Below are 20,277 nucleotides of genomic sequence, written 5' to 3' on the forward strand. Positions count from 1 at the left end.
AGTAAAACATCAGAGTGCATTTACAAAAGGCCCTTAAACGCCTTGTTAACCAGCCCTCTTAAATGCGCCATGCGTTCTCCTCTTTTCTGTCTTTTGTTGTTCGTCAGAATCGCCACACTTCTACTAACTTCACAGTTATCCTCATGGCTGCCCTGACAGACTTTACCCTTACCACTTCCACTGTAGAATGTTAACACACAAAGCATCGTGTCTGTTACCAGAGGCTTTGTTTTGTGTGTGTGTGATCCTTTTCAGGATTACTGTGTTACATGCAGACTTCTTCATACAGCCACAAAAACAGCCACAGGCTGTCCTTCCCTTAGGGTCAAAGGTGGAAGTTCTGTGAACCACATTTCTGTGAAAAGCTTGGGGGCAGAGGTCAGGGGAGTTCTGGTGGGGGAAGGAATAAAGGGAGGATATTGTATCTCCATTCATGTGGCATTTGAAGTCAAAGTTCAAAGATGAAAGGTCATTTAAGTTCAGAGGTTACGAGGGTAGATAACGTAAATTGCTGAGGCCGTTTGCTCCCCCGAACCTAAAGGCTGACATCTCAGTGGTCAAGAAGAACATTCTAGATGTATGGTGCACATTTAGTTAGACAAAATAAATAGCACAAAAGGATATCAAAGTTAAGCCTGTTTTCATGTGTAGTATCTAGTCAGACAGTGACAATAAAAAGCCATCAATTTAGACAATACAAGGTTGATATGAGTGCCAATTTGGATTGAACTTTCGTCTCTGAGTCCTACATTAACCTCAGTTACACTGTAAAATGCAAATTAAAGGTAAGACATGCCGTGAACAATGACCTTGTAAAGTGCTATACAATTTATCTCAGTGACAAGTTGAATGTCAGTTCTGTTTATTAAACTGACATTGAATTAAATGACTGTTTAACCATTATGGCGAGGTTACATTCAGTTATGAGGCACATTATCCATTGGTTAACCTAAATGCTGTGTGTGTGTGTGTGTGTGTGTGTGTGTGTGTGTGTGTGTGTGTGTGTGTGTGTGTGCGTGTGTGTGTGTGTGTGTGTGTGTGTGTGTGTGTGTGTGTGTGTGTGTGTGTGTGTGTGTGTGTGTGCACCTGTGTGCGTGTGCACCTGTGTGCGTGTATGTATGTGTCCTGTTGAAAATCTGTCTAACCAATAACATGGAATTAAAACAATAGTGAAAATCAGTGTGGTGGGAGAACTGCATTGCCCCCCTACACACCCACACTCTCACCCTCCAGGCCCCCAGTCTAAAAATAAAAAGAGTTTCTCTGGAAGAAGGGCTGTGCAGAAGAGAAGTAGGTTATGTTGTGTTTTTATTCATGACAGAAAACAGAGATGTTCCCCAGGTCCTCTGAGACATTTTGTTCAAGGCCAAATGAGATAGAAGACTGTCTGTGGGCCATCATAGTAGATACCACAGAGATTATGTCACAGAAAAAAAGAGCTACGCCTAAGTAATCGTGGAAATTTACAACATACTGTACTAAACTCCCCAGACTATCAGTATAATGTAATACAACCATTGATATAAAAACCTGATTGTGCTATTTTTTGTTGTTGCTGATTGTTACATTTTCATTCTATTTCACTTTATCTCATCCTTGTAGTCTTTCAGAGGTTGCAAAGAGTTTGTAAGTAGGCCCAATTTATAGACAGTTAATTACTTGATAATTATGTATACAACATTTAATAAACACATTATTTAAGTGTCTATAAACCATAGGCTATAAAACTGATTGTATACTACTTTTAAACACAATAAACTGCAAACGTTTTCACGAAGTCTAACGATACATTTGGAGAGGGGCAGGGATAGGTTGATAATGCCACTGCTCCTTTAAACGGCTCCTTTAAGGGGGGTGTCAGTGGCAGAGAGGAGGAGTGTCGCCTCTGCTGAGTGCTCGAGCGCAAGGGGATTCCGAGAATAAGCAATTCCGTCAGATTCGACTACAGGTCGCAGAGCCTGATCACTTCGATCAAAACCCGAGGCATTTTGGAATAAATCATCAATTTTTCATAATTAACCCGCGTTCGAGAAATCCGACTTTTTCACCGAGACTATCCGAAGGATTTCCTCCTTTCGAATGATAATGCACCTTTTCGCTTGAGTGGGGTCCACTGTCAGCTAGAGGGGTAGACAAACCCAAGCAGGTACGTGCCGAGCTAAATGTACAGAATAGGCTGTGAAATTAACGACTCTGTAAAAATCCGCGAGGGCACAAACGGGGTGTGTGTCATGGATTTATCATGTTTACAGCATGTTTTTGAGGATTGAATGATGTTTGTGTCTCGAGCCTTAGTCTCTGGGCTCATAGCGGTGTGAAAACGCTGCGTAAAGAAGTCGTAATAAACCAGCCAGTGCTGTGGTAATGTCGTTTCCATTTTGTTAAATGGCATCGGGGTTACATTATAGCCAGTTTGAGATTATTTCCTTGTCGACCTTATAAAAACGCATTACCGCACGTAGACATGTAATAGCTATTTGCCATAGAAAGCGCCAATGTTATGTCGCCTAAATCTAATGACTCAATACGAATCATGTATCTTGTTCGTGCTGGCTACTTTGTAATTCCGTATTTTTCTCACATTGTTACATTGTCCATTCATTGTTGTGACACTGCTAATTTGTTGTTATAGTGTTTGTTGTTACAATTGTTGCACTGTCCTCGCTGTAGTCTAGCCTACGTGTAAAAATTATAGCCTACAAAATGATAGGCCACAAATACATATGTTCAGTTTAACCTGCATTAAAATGCTGCATAGGACTAGTACTAAGTAAAAGGCGCATAGCCACTGCCTACTAAGACAGATAATGAATATTATTTCTATGAGCATTAGTAAATAGGCCCTGTATTGATATTATGACTGTCAACATCAATTTGGCTCTTTCGTAGGCTGCTCCATTGTAGCCAAATGAGTCATAATTTCAGAGTTTTGTTTTGTGTAGTTTAACATTATAAATGCATTATAATGCTTCATAGTTAAAACTGGATGCTGATGATTTTCAATTAATCTGTTGTGCTTCCTTGTTCCTTGTCAAAGGTGACAAAATGTCTGGCATTGCATGCCTCAAATGTTCATTCATCATTGGCACAGTGTCTGGGATAATGTAGGCCTACGTAGCTAAGTTTAGTCACTAAATTCTTTGAGTTTTCAATATTCAGTTCATTAAAACAGATTGTAAATTAGCCTTGTGGATTTCTACACAGAACGTACTGGTGACATTGTATTACTACTGCATTATTATTGTTATTGTTATTATTATTATTGAGTTATCTACATCTTATATATTCTTTAGTTTGCTATGGTTTAATTCAATATCTCAGCAGTAGGCTACTGACAATTGACAGGCAGAATGGATTTGAACTATTCCACTGTTTGGAGTAGTCATCACCAGATGTCCTCTAGTTGCATTTGACCATTAACCTAATGTAGCAGGCATGAAAGAAATGCCTTAAACTAGATCCCCCACATACTTGTCTTGATTAGAAAAAAAATGTCAGGGAACATTCTCTTCTGCACTCTTCAGCCAATCCAGTAAATGTGGAGGAGGAGTTAATATGGAGTGCCGCCTTGTTAACTCCCAAATGCGGAAGTCCTGTCACAGGCTCTCTTTCCATTTCCCCTGAAAACCGGAACATTCCATTTTTGGGGACTCTGCAGAGGCTATTTGACCATGGGATCGGTGGAGAGGCAAAAAGTCAGGGGTTGAAGGTTGGCCAGCGGAGTCACAGGGGAGAGAGAGAGCATGACCTCACTGTTATTTCAGGTGTGCTTAGCCACCCTGGCAAAATTTCCCTCCCAACAACAAACCTGTTTACTTTTCATCATTTGGAACACATCAACACATTCAATTGTGTACTAGGTCTACTTTTACAGCAGACTTGGGTGGATTAGTCAAATATAGGCCTGAGTGTTGTTGAAGTGAACTTGGCTGACTTTTGAAAAGTTTAAATACTCAGCCTGTCTGGGGGTCTGGCTTTTAGCCCTCCCTTTGTGGATTGTTTCAGCTACTTAATTATTTGACCTGATCTTGTACAGGATGTTCAACGGTAGCTGCGTAGAGTCCTCTGTACTGGAGCCATAGATAACTAAAACCTTCACATTTAACATGTTCTTGCTCTTGAATAGGCTAATCCGGTGCACATGCCAGCCATATTCCTCCTACACTGAGCTAGTGTACTGTACTCTACACAATTTGTTTTGCTGTAACCGTGGGTTGTTGTCTATGATGATGATTGATGTGCAGTATCCCACCATAGAATCAGAGGATATTTAAATTAGAACTATGCAAATTATGTTACGTCTGCTGAATGCTCACAAGACTGGACTCTGGACCCTGGTCTAGCAGATCAAGGTTCTGTCTTCCCCGAAAATGGATGTTACAGTGTTGTTCCAGTTTTTGCAATTAATGCACTATCTTTGCTGTAGTGTATGTATTAAAATTAGGGCTAACCCAATTTTGTCGACTGGTTGATTGTTTGGTCGATAGGCTGTTGGTTGACCGAGATTTCTTAAGTCGAGCAGTCGCAAATTTGTTTTTTCATGGTGCACGAGACACCTGTTTGATTCATCCCTGTCTCAGTGGACTAATCCATTGCAGAGGCCACAGGGATGGCACAGTCCATCACTCTAAGACGTGATACTGAAATTGTATATGGTTATAATATGTAAAAATAATGGTGCAACACAAATAAATCTCATATTTTATAACAAATGCGTTTTTCCCCGCGTTGGATATGGTCGCTGTCCGCGGTTCTGAAACATAATCTTCAATGCGTGGAAAATTGGCGCCTATCCCTATGTTGCTATGTGCATAATAGGAAAGTTAACCCGCATATTGGGGTTGAGAACAATGCGGTGGATGCAGCAGCAACCGAGAAGAGGAAACAGCCCTTGCCTTATTGTCTAAGAAAATTGAGGAGAGAGAAAATCCCAACTTAATTAGGTCTATAATTAATAGCCTAACTCTTAAATGTGCCTGGCTTTATAAATCATCCATAAAAATCTACAGAAATAAGACATGTCTTGCTTATGTTGCCTGTTTGAGTGATTGTTTAATAGCCTACTGATTCCGTGAGCACCAAGCCTCATGCAACGGCAAAATGTCAGATAAAGCAATTTCCTAGATTCGCCTGTTTATAATCTTTGCTATGCTGAAATAAAGGTTTTGCAATTGTATTTCATTAAAACAGACTGGTATTGCTTATCATTTATTTAGTGTTGTTTTCACTGTTCCAATCAGGCAGAAAAATAATATTGTAATCTAACAGCATCTGTTTGTCACACATAATATGCACGTAGCTCATGCTCTTATACCTTCCTTTTTCTTGATCTGCTTCTTATTGTCATCATAAAAATGATTATTATGATCGTCATCAATAAGTGTAATTTTCATTGCTTAGCCCTTTATTTCAATACTGCTATAGGCTAATGTATCAATCATTCATTCATGTCATCACACAGCATTATGAGTCATTCATGATTTAAATTCAATCAATCATTTTAGTTTTAAAATTAAATTACAAAGGGAGCTTTGGATAATTATCCTAAACAATAAATCAATCGCAATTCAAAAGCATGCAACAGTTTTTAGTCTTATGTAATAAAGGCTTTATACAGTACCAGTCAAAAGTTTGGACACACCGATTCATTCAAGGGTTTTTCTTTATTTTTACTATTTTCTACATTGTAGAATAAAAGTGAAGACATCAACATGAAATAACACATATAGAATCATGTAGTAACCAAAAAAGTGTTAAACAAATACAAATATATTTTAGATTTTGATTCTTCAAAGTAGCCACCCTTTGCCTTGATGACAGCTTCACACACGCTTGTCATTCTCTCAACCAGCTTCACCTGGAATGCTTTCCCAACAGTCTTGAAATAGTTACCACATATGCTGAGCCCTTGTTGGCTGCTTTTCCTTCACTCTGTGGTCCAACTTATCCGAAACCATCTCAGTTGGGTTGAGGTCGGGTGATTGTGGAAGCCAGGTCTACTGATGCAGCACTCCATCACTCTCCTTATGGTCAAATAGCCCTTATACAACCTGGAGGTGTGTTGGGTCATGGTCCTGTTGAAAAACAAATGGCATTCCCACAAAGTGCCAACCAGATGGGAGGGCGTATCGCTGTAGAATGCTGTGGTAGCCATGCTGTTAAAGTGTGCCTTGAATTCTAAATAAATAACAGACAGTGTCACCAGCAAAGCACCTCCACACCATCACACCTCCTCCTCCATGCTTCACGGTGGGAACCACACATGTGGAGATCATCTGTTCACCTACTCTGTGTCTCACAAATACACGACAAATCTCTTCTTATTATTGGTGTCCTCTAGTAGTGGTTTAATTGCAGCAATTAGAATATGAAGACCTGATTCATGCAGTCTCCTATGAACAGTTAATGTTGAGATGTGTCTGTGACTTGAACTCTGTGAAGAATTTATTTGGGTTGCAATTTCTGACATTTTCCGGATTGACTGACCTTCATGTCTTAAAGTAATGATGGCCTGTCGTTTCTCTTTGCTTATTTGAGCTGTTCTTGCCATAATATGGACTTGGTATTTTACCAAATAGGGCTGTATAACAACCCTACCTTGTCACAACACAACTGATTGGCTCAAATACATTAAGAAGGAAAGAAATTCCACAAATTATATTTAAATAAGGCACACCTGTTAAATGAAATCATTCCAGGTGACTACCTCATGAAGCTGGTTGAGAGAATGCCAAGAGTGTGTAAAGCTGTCATCAAGGCAAAGGTTGGCTACTTTTAAGAATCTCAAATAAAAAATATATTTAGAATAGTTTAACACTTTTTTGGTTATTACATGATTTCATATGTGTTATTTAAAAGTTTTGATGTCTTCACTACTATTCTACAATGTAGAAAATAGTAAATATTAAGAAATACCCTTGAATGAGTAGGTGTGTCCAAACTTTTGACTGGTACTCTGTATATCTTTTGTTTTTCGTTAGGACAGACTCTCTGGTAGACTTATTTATTTAGTGTTGTTTACACTGTTCCAAATGGTCAGAAAAATATATAATATTGTAATCTAACAGCAACTGTTTGGCACACATAATTATCACGCAAAGCTTGCTCCTATACTCTCCATTTTCTTGAGCTCCAGTAGTTTCTACAACTAAGTCAAATGTCTTCCACAGATCTGACTTCCCCTTTCCCTCCTGAGCAGCCAGTAAAATGTATATAAAGTGTAATATTGGGATGCAAACTCAAAATGTAATACATTTCATCTCTATATCTGATGTGGTACAGGTGTATTCTTTTTTTAAAGCCCATAACCATGTGTGTGAGGTTATAGGGACATTTTGTGGGTGGAAGAGAAGGTGGAGGAGGAGGCTTGGCTTGAAGCGCTGGGCATCTTGTTATGACATGCATTATCTGAATTAGGCCCTCAGAATTATACCTACGTACGAAGGAACAACCTCTATGGAGGAACCTTCGATGTCTTTGAACTTCTGAGAGTTGGCTTAACGTTGGCCCAGAGCTAGCTAACTAGCTTGTGTATGAAGAGTGACACCAGATTTAAAAACACGTCTTACCTTTTTGTAGTTAATAAATCCAATGTGAAACATGATAACTATAGTATCCTTAAATAGCATTGAATAATTGAATAAGTGAATCCATTCTTTTCTCCCAAGTGGCGCAGCGGTCTAAGGCACTGCATCTCAGTGCTAGAGGTGTCACTACAGACCCTGGTGTGATCCCGGGCTGTATCACAACCGGCCATGATCAGGAGTTCCATAGGGCGGCACACAATTGGCCCAGCGCCGTCCGGGTTAGGGGAGGGTTTGGCCAGGGTAGGCCGTCATTGCAAATAAGAATTTGTTCTTAACTGACTTGCCTAGTTGAACAAAGGTTTTAAAAATGTAAAATCTCTCTTCCTAATTTCTGGATCACGCTTGTAACGTCAATAGGCTAGAGTAGCCTATGCTTCGGAGGGGGAGGGGCAGGTAGCCTACACACGCACAGGCAAATATTTATATCTGGCAGGCAGACACTGGAATACGTTTCTGAATGACAGAGTGAGGGCTTTGCATAGGCGCTTTGTTGCGTTTTTGTGGGACTGGAAGTATGGAATGTAAAATAACATTATTAACCGGTCCCCATGCTTTTAAAATGATGGCTCTGTTCCGGAATAGTATAGATGACGTTCACTTCTGGTTCTGATTCTGTTCTGATTCTGTTATTTTCCGGGTTTTGGTTCTGTTCCCAGAACCGGTTCCAATCCCTGCTAACAATAGGCCTAGATACTGAATTAGTGATGTAGTAATACAATGTCATGTCGGTCATGCTTTCAACTCATCACACCAACTCTCCTAGGCTATCTACTCCAATCCGGGAGCGATGTGGAAGGGAGGGATGGAACCAAAGTCAATGGGACTCATTTTGTTGATATGGCAGGAGCAGCTAAATGCTTTTTTTTTTTTATTGCTGTGGCTCCTGGAGGCAGGCAGGGTGGAATGACGAAATGGAGGGATGAAAGTTGGAGGGAGGCTGGATCAGGCAGGCAGCCCTCTGAGATAATGACTGGCGCTGGCTGTCTGGCTCATCTGTTGGATAACTCTTCCTCTCCCACCTCACCTCCCCATCCCCCCTCCCACCTTACTCCCCTCCCCACCTCAACCCTCCTGCACCCTGGCCTTGGAGCACCGACAGGGCCGCTCAATTATCCACACACATTGATTCTTACCGTTTGCAATTGCTGTAAATGGTTTATACTTTGCTGAAATTACTCCCAAAGTGATCCACGGAGACAGGGGAGAGATGCAGGTCAGATAAATTAAGCATGTCACCCACATGAAAGCATGGCACCCAATTTCAGAAACAACAGCTGTGGAACCTAACTGTGACGATCAAAAGCAGGGGCAGCAAGAGAGAAGAACACAGTTACCTTGTACTGTTACATACTCAGGCCAAACATAATGTGCGTGGCCATTGGTCTGTATTTCCTTACTACTGATAATATTTGGATATAAAGGCCATGTGTTGTTGTAGTCTGAAGAAGCCCAAACCTACAGGCTGATGTGAGTAGACCTGACTGTCTCCTTGGGTTGGTTGGGGTGGTCACAGCAGAGGAGCAGAGCAGAGTTGACTTTCCCTCCCTGCTCCTGAAGTTGAGATGGTGGCCTCAGGCTGTGGAGGTGCTGCAGATGGCTTCTCCTACTGTGTGTGTGGCTATTGCAGCACTGCCAGTTGGGCAGGCTAATGCCACTGGCATGGTAGTGTGTGGGTGCACTGTAGATGAAACAGGAAAATACACTCACGAATACAGTAGAATACATTGTTTCTAACTGAAGTAGTTATAGGCTACGATACATCAAAACATGACTCACATTGCTTTACAAAGTAGATACAACAAATAGGCTACTGGTGTGTGTACAATCAGTTTGAAATCACAATAAGAGGATGAAAATAGGAGACCAATAAATGGCCTTCAGAAAGGAAATATATAATGTTATTGTAAGCAAAGCCACACTGTTCAACAACTTACAGTATGACCTACAATATAACACCATTTGATAATTACAGAATTTGATCATGACTATCCCAAAGTCTTCTAATTAGCTACTTAGTCTTGTGTAGTTACTAGTTAGTTAGCTGCTAATGCATTAGGCTACCTGTTTTTGTCTGTGTCCTGGTCATCAGGGTCAGTCCTGAAGAGCACAGCTAGGAGTTAAAGGTTAAAGTCCGATTATGATGTCAGAAACACCAGAGGATATTTGCGGACTGGGGAGTGTTACTTAACTGTGTCTTATTTTAACCAGGTTATGTGGAGGGACTGAGAGCAGAGCAGAGCTTAGATCTGGGGGAGAAAGAAGCCGTCCAGGCTAAGTGAAAATGCCACTCATTCCTGATGAGTCCCCGGCCTGGTGAAGGTTAGTGGTGTGTCTTTGTAAGCTGAGGGATTGATGCATGAGCCTGTCTATCGGAGAATTCAAATTCCAAGGCAGGCGCAGTCTCATCACAGCGCTCCCTCTCAGCCATCATATTACAGGGGCCCTGTCCTTCCCAACTTCTTAACAGCCTGTCCTTATGGGAACCTTGAAGCAGCCCAAGCAAGGACACATCGTCTGCTGCAAAAAGCCTGTGCAGAGGGAGGCTTTACGTAACGCTGCCTGCCTGCCTACCCAGCTCACCTCTACTTTAAACATGGGTGTATGTGACTCCCTGACACTACATAGAGTAGCACAGAGTAGCACACGTCCCCCAGGCCCCCAGACTGGCCCCCTGGACAAGGAGGGGACAGAGAGATCCCGGCAACTTAATTATATCTTTCTCTTTTAAAAGCTTTTGTTTGAAAGAAACTTTCCCAGTCAATTAGCTAAAGAGGAATTTTTAGAATGTATTAATAAATGATGGATATATTGCACAGGAAGACAGTAGAGGGAAGGAGGGAGGAGGGCAGGTGAAGGGGTGCATATGCTATACAGTAGGTGCTGTGGGATTGTGACTGGGATATTTCTTTACCTCAAGAAGGGGCACGTTCGGGAAAATGTTTATTGTGTAAAACATTGGCCTTAGAGTAGATAGCTGTAATGCTCCAAGACCAGGAGCACCGACCAGAGAGTTCATAGTGCACAGTGTGGCCATCAATATTTTGATTATCGTTCATGTTAACACACGCTCACACGTACACAGACTCACACCCTGTTGTCTTAATCTATGGGCAGACTGAAATCTGAGTCATATGGCTTTCCAAGGGAGTGGAAAAACAGAGCTTGGGCCAAATACAAATGGAGCAGGATCCTGATGACATCACCGTGACTGTGTGTCTGTTTGTGGTAGTAGGATCTGCTAGCTGGGATTTCCCCATTCAGTCAGTCACTCACTCACTCACTGCTTGTTTTAGACACACATCCTTTATCCTTTTAGTGCTGTAGAAACAATAACCCGATCCCTATTATGTACTGTACTCCCCAACACCCCAACACCTCCACACCACCAACTGTAATTGTATAACTTTTGGGAGATTTGGGGATTTTAGTGATGAGGCGAGCTGTTGCCAGGCAACAGGGCACCTTGTGCGGGTGGCTGTGCTGTGGAGAGTGCACCAAAAAAAATGCTGGGTTAAAAACAACCCAATTTGGGTTATTTGGTCACCTAGCACTGGGTAAATATTGGACAGAACACACGCTTGGTTATTTTGAGCCAGCCATTTGGGTTGCGTGAATAACCCAACATGTTGGGTTATGTGGATGACCTAAACGCGGGTTATTTAACCATCAGTAGTTTTTTTATTCACTTTCATGCTGGGTTGACTTTTCATGCTTGCTCTTATTTAATGTAATCCATAGGTTATTTTCAGGAGGCATGGCCTATTAGGGGCGTGGCTTTCACATTACATATGTAATATACAATTAATGACATTATTATGTACATATTGTAACAAATGGTAACTCTCCCAACATTGGGATATGCATAGGCTCTTTTAGATCTCATATACTTGTGTAAGACTCATTCATTCTCAAATGTCTATGTCGTTGGGGGCGCGGGGGGTTCTAAACTGACATACAGTGTGGAATTGTTTTAAGATGGCCATGGATAATTACAATTATAATAATTACAATGGATAATTTAGCTATTTCATTTTGAATTTTAGGACTCCTTTAGGTATAAAACATTAGATTTGATAAAATATTGAATTTGACCTTTACTAATAGACCAGAGAAACACATTGAATAACAATGGCAAAAAATGGCAAATGGCAAAAAAGACAGTCAAAAAATAAATAAGAAGAAACCAGGTTTTTGCAGTGGTTGTCCGATATCTAGGAGATATAAGAAAGCTTAGGAAATATATACTGTTATATATTTTGTTACACATATTGAACCCTGTTTGGGGTAGGCACAAAACTACCTTCATACTTCCATTCATTATTTTAAACTGGTACTGGTTACCTTCAGACGAGTCCCGTGACACTTGTGGGGGTCGTAGAGCAAAACGGAGAACACCATCGTGTTCGTGAGAGTCTCCCCTTTGATGCTACAGATGTTTTCGTAAGTAGACCGATTTTCGGAATGTCTCATGGTCTGACAAACACCGGTCTAGCTCTGCCACCTTTCACCACAAATGCGTAAGTGCGACTTCGGCGGATGCAATGCAAAAGGGAGAATTTCAGTTTATATAACATGTTGCCCATTGCTTTTCAGACAAGAGTTCATATGAGTTCATATGACATTACAATATTTGGACTGCATAGGCTCTCACACACTGATGAATAGCATTCTTTAATTTCACCGGCATGTCCCCCCCCCCCCCCGCATCCTGAGCTTTACCTCTGATCTGGGCTTTTACATTTATTAGTAAAGTAGTGATAATAATGTTAAAATACTAATGTCATTGTGGGCATCCTGGTGAGGGGGCTGCCTTGGTAAACAGACAGGGAGAGAGGTGTGGTACACACCCAGGGCTAAGCCTTTCTGCCTGCCTGGGCAGCGTGAGAGAAAGAGAGGCCATTTGAGAGAGTAGAAAAGATGTCTGTAGGGAGCGCTATGACCTATTACTTAGGGAGAATGGACTGGTGACTAGAAGATTGCTGGCTCATACTCTGCTGTTCTCTGCCCTTGAGTAAAGGCAATTAACCTGGATTTGGCCAGTAAATATCCAGCAGCCATAGAAATTTAAAAAAGATGTGTGAGACTGATAACCATGGAACTGACTTTGAATAAAAGTGTCCACTAAGCAGAGATATTAATATTGTTAATAGAACCACTGCTGCCTGTGTATTAGTGATCTTCCTTCCTTCCCTCTTCAGGAGCTGTGAATGCAGAGGAGTAGTGTACTGTAGCGCTCCTCCTCCACTCTCTCCTCTCTTCCCCCCCCCCCCTCTCTTTTTCTCCCTCTGGCATTAAGACCTTGACCTGATTGCCGAAGAGGCTTTTTAAGTAACTCTCCAGAAGGAGATCCAATCATGTGACATCCTTCACCGAACCTCACCCCAACCTCTCCTCCCAACGTTAACAGTCCTTATGTGACTAAGAGGGGGCAGAGCATGCAGCTGCAGGGGTTGTCCTATTGGCTAATCACGCCAGTCCAAGGTCAAACAGGTTGGAGGTCAATGTGTCAGAGCCAGGCAGATACATGGCTTCCCCTAGTTTCTACCCCTCGGATGACTCCTGTCATGATCTGAGCTGGAGCAAACAAACAGCAGCCCCACTAGTCCCCCTGAGCCCAGGGGCCTGCATGCTTCATTGTAATGGCAGCCAATGGCAGGTCAGGCAGGATTAGTCATCGTCTCGACTCTCGATCACCGATCCCAGGATGTGTCAGTTTGAAGGTCAGTCTGTGACTAAAGTGATTCATGTCCTCAATGAGCTGGCTGGGGGGATTCATGTTATTGCAGTTGCCTTGAGTCAGTCCTCTTCTCGGCTACAGCAGCAGCTGTCCCACTCATAAAAATGTACCTGCTCCTGCCATACTCTGTCTTTCTTTAATAGAGCTGACTGCTTTTCAGAGTATTTTTAATCGTCATTATAGTCTCCCCCCCCCCGGATGTATTTAATATATGTTCTGCCTAGTGAATGGATCAACCTTATCGCTGTGTTAACACCACATTAACACATCCCAATGAAACTCCATGATTCCCATGAAGTGTGTAATGATACATTAGGCAGGAATCTCTCAGTATTTTGTCTCTCTTTCTCTCTCTCTCTGCCTCCTTTCTCCTCTTCCCTTTTCTTTACCCCTTCCCTTTCCTTTACCTCCACATATGCAGGCGATGGTTTGAGGTTATTGGACTTTGGATCAAGGGTTGGATTTTTATTTAGAAGTCTTTTTTATGGAATAAGGGAAGCTTTATGAAGAGTTCAAAACAAAACAGAGTTGGCGGAACGTCTGTGTTTCCTAAGGTAATACTTGAGTTATAACAGATGTGTGTAACATACAGGGTTATTTTCAGAATGTAATCTAAGTATTTTTCAGACAGACAGAAAGACATTTTAATAGAAGTGTTTACATGTAGGGTTCGCAGGCCATAAGTAACCCTTAGCTTGTATAACCTTGTTTCCCGTCAAGATTTAGCATTAGCGTTGCACAAACACACAGCAGCTTGTGTAACTGTATTTACATGTCTGGGAATGGGGCTAGCGCTAGAGTAGCTAACAAACTGATGCCAATGTACAGCTTGTGTAACATGCTTTGTATACACGTACACATACAGGCATGTGCACGCATACACACACACACACACACACACACACACACACACACACACACACACACACACACACACACACACACACACACACACACACACACACACACACACACACACACACACACACACACACCTGTGGTTGTTAGCTAGCACAAGAGAGCTGTAGCAGCCTAACAGTCCTTGTGTCACTGTGACTCCAATGGTTCATTTCTCAGAAAAACCTTTGACCATTTTATTTGGATCTTAAACATTGTTAAGAAGAGATTTAGTTCAAATTTGGACATTGGGTATTATATTTATTTAATATGATACAAATCTAATAAATTAAAATGGCCAATTTGGGTGCAATCAATGAGTTACATTTTTCACAGTTGAAATGATCTTTCAACAAAATAATGTTGCAGGAATGCTTATCTTATCTGTTTCTAACTACAGAAACCATTTCAGAACAATCTGAGGTGGTGGGTGTCGAAATCCTCTTTCTTGTGCTTTTTTAGGTGGAACGACTTGGTAAAGGGAGAGAGAGATGTGGTTTAGCCCAGCCAGGTCTGTCCATCTCCCTCTCTCTCCCTCTTGCTCTCTTGTCTCGCTCTGTGTAAGACACCTGCCGTTCCATTTAGCAGCGTTGACCTTGGTGGTTATGAGGAGACCAGGCCTGACCTACATACACCCCAAAAGGGTTTAGACTGTTCCACTTACTGGCCTTTCCTAGGAAACCTCACCTCCCCTCAACCCTCACAGGCCCCATGAACACATCTGACACACATTCAACCCACAAGAGAATAAGGCCATGTTCCTCAGTTCTCACCTGCTGATGCTGCACATTCACATTAGTGATACATTTCATGTTTTTTCTTCTGGAGAGGAAGTGTCTTATGTTGTGTTTTTGGCTAGGCCAAGCATAGGGAAAAGTGGAACAGCAGCAGACATGCTGATGACTGTGCTCTGAGGCTACCCAACAGGTCTGTGCAGCAGCACAGTAGGTAACCATTAGCATGCAGAGGCTTAGCACTTCTGCTGAAAGTTAAGCACCAGGTCAACCTCCTCTCTCTGCTTTTAAAGTAGGATGTCAGGTAAAGGCTAATGCTATTCAGTATGTATGCAACCACATGGCGTAGCAACCGTACTGCTGCATCCACCGGTATCACTCTTGTCTCTATATACAGTATGCTTGCATACTCACTGCATGACACATGGGGCGAGACATAGGCAAAGAGATGCTAACATATAGCTAGCTATCCCATCTCTGAGTGGAATCAATAGGTTTGGCAATGTATTGATTAGTGCTTTGTAAAAACAAATTATCACGTTAGCAGAGATAAAACGGAGGGTCCCAATAAGGGACAAGGGGAGTCTGTTGCTGTTGTCACTACTGCTAACTGAGGAACATGGCTAATGCAGGGGAATATTAAAGAACCCAGCTGAATGCAGCTTAATGAAGATTGAAGATTTACAGTGCCTTCAGAAAGTATTCACACCCCCTTGACTTCTTCCAGATTTTGTTGTGTTAAAGCCTGATTTTAAAATGTATTGAATTTACATTTTGTGTCACTGGCATACACACAATACTTCATAATGTGAAATGTCTTGAGTCAGTAAGTATTCAATCCCTTTGTTATGGCACGCCTAAATAAGTTCAGGAGGTAACATTTGCTTAACAAGTCACATAATACGTTGCATGGACTCACTCTGTGTGCAATAATAGTGTTTAACATGATTTTTGAATGACAACCTCATCTCTTGTACCCCACACATACAATTATCTGTAAGGTCCCTCAGTCGAGCAGTGAATTGAAAACACAGATTCAACCACAAAGACCAGGGAGGTTTTCCAATGCCTCGCAAAGAAGGTCACCTATTGGTAGATGGGTAATTAAAAAAAACAGACATTGAATATCCCTTTGAGCATGGTGAAGTTATTAATGACACTTTGGATGGTGTATCAATACACCTAGTCACTACACCGATACAGACGTCCTCCCTAACTCAGTTGTCAGAGAGGAAGGAAAATGCTCAGAGATGTCTCTATGAGGCCAATGGGGACTTTAAAACAGTTACAGAGTTCATAAAGGGCTGTGATAGGAGAAAACTGAGGATCGTTTTTTTTTATTTCACTAGGCAAGTCAGTTAACCTCTCTGGGATCGTTCGGGACGCTAGCGTCCCACCTCGCCAAAATCCAGTGAAATTGCAGGGCGCCAAATTCAAAACAACAGAAATCTCATAATTAAAATTCCTCAACCATACAAGTATTTTACACCATTTTAAAGATACACTTCTCGTTAATCCAACCACAGTGTCCGATTTCAAAAAGGCTTTTTGGCGAAAGCAGAACATATCATTATGTTAGGTCAGCAACTAGTCACAGAAAGCATTCAGCCATTTTCCAACCAAAGAAAGGTGTCACAAAAAGCAGAAATATAGATCAAATTAATCACTAACCTTTGACGATCTTCATCATTTACATTTACATTTAAGTCATTTAGCAGACGCTCTTATCCAGAGCGACTTACAAATTGGTGCTTTCACCTTATGACATCCAGTGGAACAGCCACTTTACAATAGTGCATCTAGGTCTTTTAAGGGGGGAGGGGAGAAGGATTACTTTATCCTATCCTAGGTATTCCTTAAAGAGGTGGGGTTTCAGGTGTCTCCGGAAGGTGGTGATTGACTCCGCTGTCCTGGCGTCGTGAGGGAGTTTGTTCCACCATTGGGGGGCCAGAGCAGCGAACAGTTTTGACTGGGCTGAGCGGGAACTGTACTTCCTCAGTGGTATGGAGGCGAGCAGGCCAGAGGTGGATGAACGCAGTGCCCTTGTTTGGGTGTAGGGCCTGATCAGAGCCTGGAGGTAGTGAGGTGCCGTTCCCCTCACAGCTCCGTAGGCAAGCACCATGGTCTTGTAGCGGATGCGAGCTTCAACTGGAAGCCAGTGGAGAGAGCGGAGGAGCGGGGTGACGTGAGAGAACTTGGGAAGGTTGAACACCAGACGGGCTGCGGCGTTCTGGATGAGTTGTAGGGTTTAATGGCACAGGCAGGGAGCCCAGCCAACAGCGAGTTGCAGTAATCCAGACGGGAGATGACAAGTGCCTGGATTAGGACCTGCGCCGCTTCCTGTGTGAGGCAGGGTCGTACTCTGCGGATGTTGTAGAGCATGAACCTACAGGAACGGGCCACCGCCTTGATGTTATTTGAGAACGACAGGGTGTTGTCCAGGATCACGCCAAGGTTCTTAGCGCTCTGGGACGAGGACACAATGGAGTTGTCAACCGTGATGGCGAGATCATGGAACGGGCAGTCCTTCCCCGGGAGGAAGAGCAGCTCCGTCTTGCCGAGGTTCAGCTTGAGGTGATGATCCGTCATCCACACTGATATGTCTGCCAGACATGCAGAGATGCGATTCGCCACCTGGTCGTCAGAAGGGGGAAAGGAGAAAATTAATTGTGTGTCGTCTGCATAGCAATGATAGGAGAGACCATGTGAGGTTATGACAGAGCCAAGTGACTTGGTGTATAGCGAGAATAGGAGAGGGCCAGTGTCACGGTTCATGAATCCACTGCCTCCTTTTTTCCTCTCTCTCTCTCTCTCTCTCTCTCTCTCTCTCTCTCTCTCTCTCTCTCTCTCCCGTGTTTGTGTGGGCGTGGTTCCCAATCTCAGCCTGATTGTCTGCGCCAGCTGGAATCACTTATCTTCCCTTTATATGTTCTGTAACCAGTGTTTCTTGTTGTCAGATCGTTGTTACTTCCCTGAGGTTGTGTCGTGTGTCCGTGCTCATCTCTCGCCGCCCTTGTGTGGATTATCTGCTGTGCTCCTTCCTACCCATCCGGACACTCTCCCCTGGGTTTCTCAGCACGCTCACATAGGAGGATGCGCCCTAGTCCCTGGGTCGGATTCCGTCTGAGTACAGTCTGTCTGTCCTGTTGCTGCTGTAACCTGTATTCATTAAACCATCGTTGCTTGCATCTTGCATCCGCCTCTGTATTGTTACAGAACGATCTGACCAGACCATGGATGCAGCGAGTTCAACGAGTCTGACCGAATTCATTTCCGTAGTATCACGAGAATGGATCAACAAGAGGAGAACATCTCCAGCACAGGTCGGGCAGTACAAGCCATTGCGACGCAGGTATCCCAGCTGACCCAACAATTACAACATCTGAGGGGTCTCGCTGCGCCACCTACACCGGCAGTTCAACCCGCCCCGCCAGAGCCGGATTCCCAGCTAGAGCCACGGCTACCGACACCAGAGGGTTATTCAGGTGATCCTGACTATTGCAGAGCTTTTCTTACGAGATGTTCCATGCATTTCTCGTTGCAGCCACGGACCTTCAACCGTGAACAGTCTAAGGTAGCATTCGTACTCACACTGCTATCAGGCAAAGCGGCTCTTTGGGGAACGGCGGTGTGGGCGAACCAGGACCCATGCTGCACCTCTTTCCAGACACTCTCCGAGGAGATGAGAAGGGTCTTCGATCGGGCCGTGGCGGGTAGGGAGGCGGCCAGACTACTCGCTGACCTTCGCCAAGGAGGCCGTTCAGTATCGGAATACTCCATCCAATTCCGCACTCTGGCCGCAGAGTGTCAGTGGAACGAGGAGGCGCAGTGGGACATGTTCCTGCATGGGCTGGAGGACCGGATCCAGAAGGAGATTTATGTTCTGGACCTTCCCAGGAGTTTAAATGGACTAGTGGAACTAGCCTTGAGGGTCGACGCTCGTCTGAGTCGTGTTGGCCGCCGAGCATGCCCTAACAGACCGTATAACGACATGGAGGGCTGGCATGCCAGCGGCGGGAACACGGCCAGTTCAGCCTCCGCTCACGAACCCATGCAGCTGGGGAGAGCTCGCCTCTCCCGGGAAGAGAAGGAGAGGCGGAGATCCCAAGGGCTCTGTCTCTACTGTGGTAGAGCGGGCCACTTTATCCACTCCTGCCCGGTAAAAGATTAGGCCCGGTAGTAAGAATGAGGCTACTATCGGGTGGTGTCACCACAGAGAAGACCTCATCATCTACTCTCCTCCCGGTAAGACTAAGATGGGCCAACCACACGCACGACACCCAAGCCTTACTGGACTCAGGAGCAGAGGGTAATTTCATGGACTTCAAGCTCGCTCACAAACTCCAGATTCCTATCACCTCACTCACGCACAAGATATCCGTCAACGCTCTCAATGGTCAAGAACTACCCAACATTTCTCACACCACTGAACCTATCACACTCATCACTTCTGGCAATCACACTGAGACACTATCATTTCTACTCATGGACTCACCCCTTGCACCATTAGTTCTCGGCCACCCTTGGCTCACCCAACACAACCCCAGAGTTGACTGGGGTCATAACTCTATATCCATGTGGAGTAACAAATGTCTTGAGTCCTGTTTAGTGTCTGCTTGTTCGTCTGTGTCTGATTCTGTGTTTCTAGAGGAGGCAGTGGATTTGTCTAACGTGCCCGTTGAATACCTCGACCTGAAGGAGGTGTTCAGTAAGTCCCGTGCTGCTTCTCTTCCTCCGCATCGTCCGTATGACTGTGCAATAGAATTATTGCCAGGTGAGTCTCCGCCTAAAGGCAAGTTATATTCACTCTCTGTTCCTGAGAGGGAGGCTATGGAGAGATACATCTCTGGTTCTCTGGCATCTGGATTCATTCGTCCTTCCTCTTCTCCAGCGGGGCGGGGTTCTTCTTTGTGGAGAAGAAGGACGGATCTCTGCGTCCTTGCATTGATTACCGTGGGTTGAATAACATCACAGTGAAGAATACCTATCCCTTACCGTTGATGTCCTCAGCCTTTGAAAGGTTACAGGGAGCATCCGTGTTCACTAAGTTGGATTTACGTAATGCATATCATTTGGTTCGCATAAGGGGGGACGAATGGAAGACCGCGTTTAACACCCCCAGAGGGCACTTCGAATATTTGGTCATGCCTTTTGGGCTATCCAACTCCCCAGCGGTTTTCCAGGCACTCGTAAATGACGTGCTGAGAGATATGATTGATCAGTTCATATATGTTTACCTGGATGACATACTGATTTTTTCTTCTTCTCTCCAGGAACACGTTCAGCACGTCAGACGAGTGCTTCAGAGGTTGTTGGAGAATGG

At 43.5% G+C, this 20,277-nt stretch overlaps 1 protein-coding gene across 1 annotated transcript in view; it reads left to right on the forward strand.

Annotated features, from left to right (window-relative positions):
• The first annotated feature begins 1,901 nt into the window (after positions 1–1,901).
• The window catches only part of nrip1b (nuclear receptor interacting protein 1b), a 65,633-nt gene continuing 47,257 nt past the window's right edge, over positions 1,902–20,277 (forward strand). The window contains 2 exon segments of the mRNA XM_029671038.2: positions 1,902–2,146; positions 9,795–9,905. The gene's annotated coding sequence lies outside the window, so the exon portion shown is untranslated.

The sequence above is a fragment of the Oncorhynchus nerka genome, linkage group LG10 (assembly GCF_034236695.1).
Source record: "Oncorhynchus nerka isolate Pitt River linkage group LG10, Oner_Uvic_2.0, whole genome shotgun sequence".
In the NCBI taxonomy this organism is placed as follows: Eukaryota; Metazoa; Chordata; class Actinopteri; order Salmoniformes; family Salmonidae; genus Oncorhynchus; species Oncorhynchus nerka.